The following is a 6,963-nucleotide window of genomic DNA, read 5'->3' as shown; positions in this document are numbered from 1 at the left end:
GAGCTTAATAGAATTGCAAATAGTTTTTCATTAAATTTCTTAGTTTCAGTTTCTTGAAAGTACAAAGAGCCTATGAAAATTTGCCGAATACTAAGAGTAACTAGAATTTTTATAAGTATATTCTACTATTGGTCAGTTAGCCGGTAAATTTATGCGGATGTATCGAGATCAGTATATTTAGTATAGGAAGCTAAAGTGGTTATGTATCGATTGAGAACATTATTAGCTCCAAATTCGCCTTGGTGACAATAATTGTGTTTGTGATGACTATGAGTGTCATGTGATATATGTATGTATATAGGCGTTGTATAGAGAAGCGCGGTTTTCGAATGATTTCGGTTTTCTTCCCGGTTTACCTACGAACCAGAAATGTTAAGTTCTCTGATAAATTGTTGGGTTACCTTATCTTATACTAAACTGAGCATACAAACTAGCTAGAAGTATACCTATCGTCTAACGTTTGTATAGAGTTGTAGAGTCTGTATTTTTTCAGATTTTGTTTTTACTATAGTTTATTTAATGATTGGCAGCTCCGTTGGCTACTAACTACATTGGACCTCGGACCAGTTCAGCAACCCTTAGTCTATCACCAGCAGCTGTGCTGTAGTAAGGTTTTTCTGACCAAAAGTAATCTAGGGAAATATTCCTCCCAGTAAGATCCACCTTTCAATGATTATTGAAGTTCTAACTGAACATTGTCCAATCGGGATTTATGCAGTAAGATTTAAAATCTTACGAGATGTCAGCTGCATTACCTGCATATAATCATCTCAGCATTTCCTTCTCGAATGTTTTGCTTTTGCCCTGCGGATATAGAACTAAATATCTAAACAGATTTGTAATAGGTTCAGTACGTTTTGGCCGATAGCTGAATCCAACTACAGGAGTTTTTTCCTTTGGTTTTACAAAGAACTGTTGACAGTCTACGTGTTTCTATAAAAGATTGAAATCCATTAACGTTACGTGAGTCAAATGTATAAACTACTTTATACACATTATAGGCGATACAAAATTCTGGCTTAACAGATAAGGAAATAAGCAAATATTTCTATATGAGGAGCAAACAGGCCTCAAGAGCAACTCTATGATATCGTGCATTTAGAACAAATGTCTATCTGATTCTGTAAAATCAGTCTTCCAGCATCATTTTGGGCATCCGAGATATATGAAAATCATATCATAAAGTAGACCTGTCAGTTGGCTAACTTGGTCACTGTTATACAGAATACTTTTTGTGAGGGCAGGTTTATTTAAGCTTATTGAATATACTGATGATAAGCCACCTTCCACTAACCTTTTGGAATAAATGCGTTTTTCGTAAATTATAAAATATGGAAAAATATGAAAAAATATGACTTTCGCTGAAGATGTTCGCCTTCTTTAGACGGTGTCCTAGTGGCCACATACCAATTTTTTTCCTTTACAAAATATCTTAAAATTTTTAATTTTTTTTCATCAGAAATAATTTATCTGACATTTACACTTTCGAAGGCAGCATACTTCAATGGCAGACTATGGTACATTCTGCCAAATATGCTTGACTAACTGAACTTAAAACAATAACGTATATATGTATTTTTAGGAATCGATCAAAAATAAATAGCAGGAATTAAATCTATACGCAACTCATTGAAGAATAACATTCATTCCTCCATTCCCCTCAAACCAACTTACCAACTTTCATTTGTGATTTCTTTCGCAAAAAAAAAAAAAAATAAATAAAAGCAAAGAAATTTAGAACAATTCTGTAATTCGAGCATAACTAAAGAAATATTTAGAGTACTATTTTTGGCACTTTAATCACTTTCATTGAAAGCCATGCTTAAGCGGCAAAAATGTGTGCACAAAAATTTGAGCGCGAATAGAAGCAGCATTAAATGGCAGCAATGATAGATTGTGTATAAAAAGTGTTAAATGATTTTGAAAAGAAGCACGGGAAAGGGGCAAGAAGTGCGCGGTAGCAGAAGAAATGTAAGCACACCGCGCCATGCGAGTTCGTTGGCCGCAAATTAAGCTGGTACTTGCAGACCAGCCGACTATTTGCCTGACGGACTGACGTGCTGTCTACTTCGTGGGCAGCTACGTGGTTTGGTGAGTATTAGCCCGCATCCGATACAAACAAGCATCGTGACGGAAACGATATAGCCATATGGCTTTCATAGTTAGCCAACGACGCTTAACGAAGCTCTGCACAAGCTTAAACACATTAGCGGGCAGACATGTCTTCCACGCACCGCTCGCGGTCGTTTGATGGACGATGTGAAAGGTAAGCAAGAACCCCGCCAATGGCATAGCGTTGGTACTGGTTCGGGTAGTGGCGCCCAGCACAGCCTTCGGGAAACATATGTACATACAAAGTTAGTTTAATGGGTGAGCACATTTAAACTGGCCTTTGCACGCTTGGTGGGGAAACACACATCATTCATGTAAAAATAGGCGCTAATAGTGTTTATGGCTGCCATCAATATTTGCTCAAACAGATGTGCTTTTACATACATACATACATGCATACATAATTTAAGTACATATGAGTGCTGTAATTAACTGGGAAAATAGAAAAATTAGCTGCCTGATTTTGTAAGTTCTTTGAAGAATTGTCTAATTTGCGGTTGGTTGGGAGCCATACAGGCCATTTGTATACTTTGCAACGCTGTTTTATAACTTTACATTACTATTGATATTTATATTTCTTGTTAGAGTTCTTTTGTAAAACATTTCCAACTGCTCTATACGTAAATAAATTTGAAAAAAAAAAATCTGAAAGAGAGCTATAGAAAGGTTTAAAAAGCACTCATCTCTTCGATCTTCACTTTTATTTCTCGGTTGCCAATTCAGTGATTTGAAAGAAGAAGAAAAATCAGTTGCAATAAAATAGCTCAATTGAAGGTTCCTATATTTCTAAAATCGAAACTACCGTGTTGAATTTTTTGAAGCTCATGTTGCCTCCTTTAAATTAGCGCTAAATTTACTGCTCTAAAATGCAGCCTCCTTCAGAGAAGTGACTGAACACCTTTGAAAGCCGAGCGTCCTTGTGCTCACTAACCGCGTATTCAGTATAAAGGTAAGTCTAATCCCGTTACCGATGACAACGAGTCACTTTAGTATAAGACTAGTATTGGTGCCAGGCAGTGGCGTAGCTACAACTTCGGGCGCCCGGGGCCAAGGATGTTCGGCCGCCCCCCTTTATCTACCTACCTACAAGTTTCATGAGGTGGTTCGAACAAAAGTGAATTTTTACAAAATATCTTCGATATTAAGTATATAAAATTTAGGAACTAGAAGCCACGCAAATTCTGAAGTTACAAAATTCTCACAATACAGTTTTTGAGGAAATTGATAGTAAATTTACAAAACAGCTTATTAAAAGCCCTAGAAAAAACCCATTTTCGCCCTATATCTTGTACACTTTTGACACAATTTGCAGGAATTTTTGCCCGAATTGGTGTTTTAAAAAACAGCGAAGATCGTTTTGCCGCCCCCAAGACGTTGCGCCCGGGGCGACGGCCCCCTTCGCCCCTCCTAGCTACGCCACTGGTGCCATGTCACAGCGAAATCGCAGGCAACTGCAAATCTGAAGAGCTGTCAAGAATAGTTACCCTGGCCCCGTTATTAGATGCATAGGAACAGGTGATCCACTTTCCTAATGCGTTCTACTACTTAATAGCTGAGCTTCGCGGAAACATGGCCAGCGATGGGCTTCCATCGATAAATGCACTGTCGCATCATCCGTTTGGCCCAAGATCGGTCGTAAGAGATCCAGTGAGTTTTTGCTCTCAGTAAGGTTAGCCTCTTGATAATTTTAGAGTTATAACAGGACACTGCACTAAGATTAAAAATCTTACCGGATGCCAGTAGTGGAAGCTGTATAGAAGAAGACGAGGGGGAAACAACTCAACCCTGCATTTTGATTGTCAGCGTTTGTTTGATCAAGACTTAAACGCTTGGTAGCTTACACTTGAAGAGTAGGATCTCCCAAGTTGGTGGGAATAAATATTAAACACATGAGCAAATTTGTATTTACTACAGGCCGCTTTGGTGACTTCTAAGTTCGAATACAGGAATTACATTTTTATGGTTTCGTAAAAGACTGCATATAGTAATTCAAGGGTAATCTCGGGATCAGCCATCACACCCAACCTAACTTAACTCCAAAAGAAGAACCTCGAGCAAGTAGTTTAGCAGAACTCCTACGTTCTATTATTGGCCAGAAAAATCTCGCAGCCACACAAGTTCTGGATGTTGACCAGCGCAAGCTCACGACAGGTTTATAGGAGAAATATTAGATCGCAGCAGCACAGTGATGTACCGATTCATTTCCAATCTGAAGAAATTGGGGTAAGGGTGCTCTTTCTAGCAAACTAATTGGGTTTTCAGTTTCCACCGATTCCGCTATCAGTCATACTTCAAAGTAGCTCGATAGTACTGATAAAGTGGTCTTACATTATTAGCGGCTGCAAAGCCAATATTGCCGCTCTGATATCTTATTGAATGTACTCCGCCAGGAGAAGGTTGTCAAGGGTGCAATCAAAGCAACTACGGATTTCAGAATGTTTTTGCTTTGTATCCCTCATGGATCCGGCTTTCTTGAGTATAGTAAGAGCCTTCGCCGCAAAATGCTACATTCAGAACGGTATTGAGCGCCATTGTAGGTATCGTCCTGAGTACATCACAGATGCCTCTTTTTCAAATGTCTAAGCTGCTTAGCGAGTCTGATTTTTCAGAGCGCTATCCTCCAAAACACCAACGAACATTGGCTTAGCGTCGGTCTTATAGAGCTCGAACCCCAATTTAGGTGAGATATCCCGTCTTTTCCATCTGCACAGTAATTTTCTGTACTAAGCAGTAAGGAATGTGTCAATTATATAATTAACGAGACTAAATATGGTCGTCTTTTATGCCAATGTAGCGAAAAATGCAGTAGACACAACCCACAATGGTTTACTCTTCCTTCAATTGATCCTTAAAGTTAAAGCCTATAACTCTGTTTCCTAACCAGATATTGTATAGGTATACATAGACTAAATTTTCGGCAAAAAGAAAGTCATTTTATCAGCAGGAAACATCAGTTCTCAAGTTCTAAGATCACTCCCTCAGAAACTACTAAGCTTAAATCGGCAGAATTTAATATATTCGCTAAGAAATACATTAATGAACTGTCATGTACTAGCTTTGTGAGTGCCAACCGTTGAGGTGATTGCGGCCATATATGTTCGGTGGTAGTTAATGCTCTAATCCGAGAAAATTAAGGTAAACGGATGGAAGAAACTCAAGTTCCTTCGATACGAAATTGTGTATTGTTGGATTTCAAAGGGCATCGGAACGGAGATTTGGGTTCATTGACCCGTTTATAACTAGACGTTGCTGCCAAACCTCCACTCAAACAATGGAGATCAATTTGTGAGACGATAAGACAGAACTGCAGAGTAAAAGTTCATTTTTACTAACTCTTTAACGTATATTTGGCTATCTAAATCACTTTCTGAAAAAGATTTTAATTAATTTGAAACAAAATATGTCAAAATACCTCTGCTTCTATTAAACTATCCTCAACGACCTTAACCGTATTTACAATTCCTTCTTAACTTCAAAAATTATTATTATGTACGCACACATTGTTTTCTTTTCAATGCTTCTTAGAGCATGTCTGAGATCATCATAAGCCATTCCGAAAACCAAGCTCAAACTCTGCACATACATACCCGTACATACACCTAATCTTCATGCTGTCTTTGCAGAAACGCCTTTTAATTCTTCGAAATGTAAATAGCTGGCTAAAATGAGTAGCTGGTGCGAGTAAAATTCATGGTGCGCTTGCGCAAAGTTCAAGGTTAGACATATAACTTTTGGTAGCAGTCATCAGCATCGACATTAGCGCAAGCACGCCTAACGTCTTACAACAACAAACAATCAAAAAAAAAAAAAAAAACAGAAAACTTCAAATCTTATTTAACATTAGCAGATTCTATGGTGTTTACTTAAAGTAATTATATCTTTCTTTCTTTCCTTCTTGATGATTTATTAGACTTTTTCTAGCTTAGTGTCAAATGTTTAACCAGTCTTTGTCTTTACTGTAGTTGTTGCTGACTTTGCTGGACAATTAATTTTTCGATTTGTTAAGAAGTTTTTTTTGGCATTTTTTCTGACTTTTTTGTTTGTGAAAATAAAACTCGCATTCAGATATGTTTTTTGGCAGATATGTATGATTATATGTAGTTAAAAAGGTGAGTAAACAGAGGATAAGTATTCTTCAATAGGAACTCTCATAACTGCAAGAACATAACATAAATTTCTCAAAGTAGAGAGACTGCTGAAAAAATAGTACTATATTAAAATACTTATGACTCATTATTGCTTAAGTTTCTTATTCCAAATTCACTTTCAATTTGTAGAAATTTCTATGAAAATATACTTGAATAGCATAATGAGAAGTATACACCTTCCTTCCAAGTTAAATTTTTTATAAAAGCTTTTAATGGAGTATCAGGCTATACACTCTTCAAAAAAGTGAAGATTGGGTGCCGCAGATGTCTGTAAGGACAAGCAAGCTGTGAAAACACGTTCCTTCTACACTACACCTTATCAATTTACAGCATAAATATCAAATTATAGTCATATATATTATATTATTCTACGACAGAGAGATTTTTCGATAAATCAGACGCCCGAAATTGTGGTTAGGTACTTATTCAAGCCTCATAGGTCTATCAACTAAGGTGATCTCAAAAAATATACGAGAAAATTTTCTCTCTCACCACGGTAGTCATGGTAAATATTTATACGCCATAACTTAATAACTATTAGTGATTTAAGATAATCGCAATATACATATATGGTCTAGTTGGATCTGTATTATTTTTTCGGTAGATAGCTTAAGCAATCTTTACTTCACGTTGTAGAAGTGATATCGAACTATGCTGTGTGTAACAAGAAACGTTAGGTATCCTTCTAAGAACTTTTCTACAT

Source organism: Bactrocera neohumeralis, chromosome 6 (genome assembly GCF_024586455.1).
Source record: "Bactrocera neohumeralis isolate Rockhampton chromosome 6, APGP_CSIRO_Bneo_wtdbg2-racon-allhic-juicebox.fasta_v2, whole genome shotgun sequence".
Lineage (NCBI taxonomy): Eukaryota > Metazoa > Arthropoda > Insecta > Diptera > Tephritidae > Bactrocera > Bactrocera neohumeralis.
Note: the sequence above shows the minus strand (reverse complement) of the source record.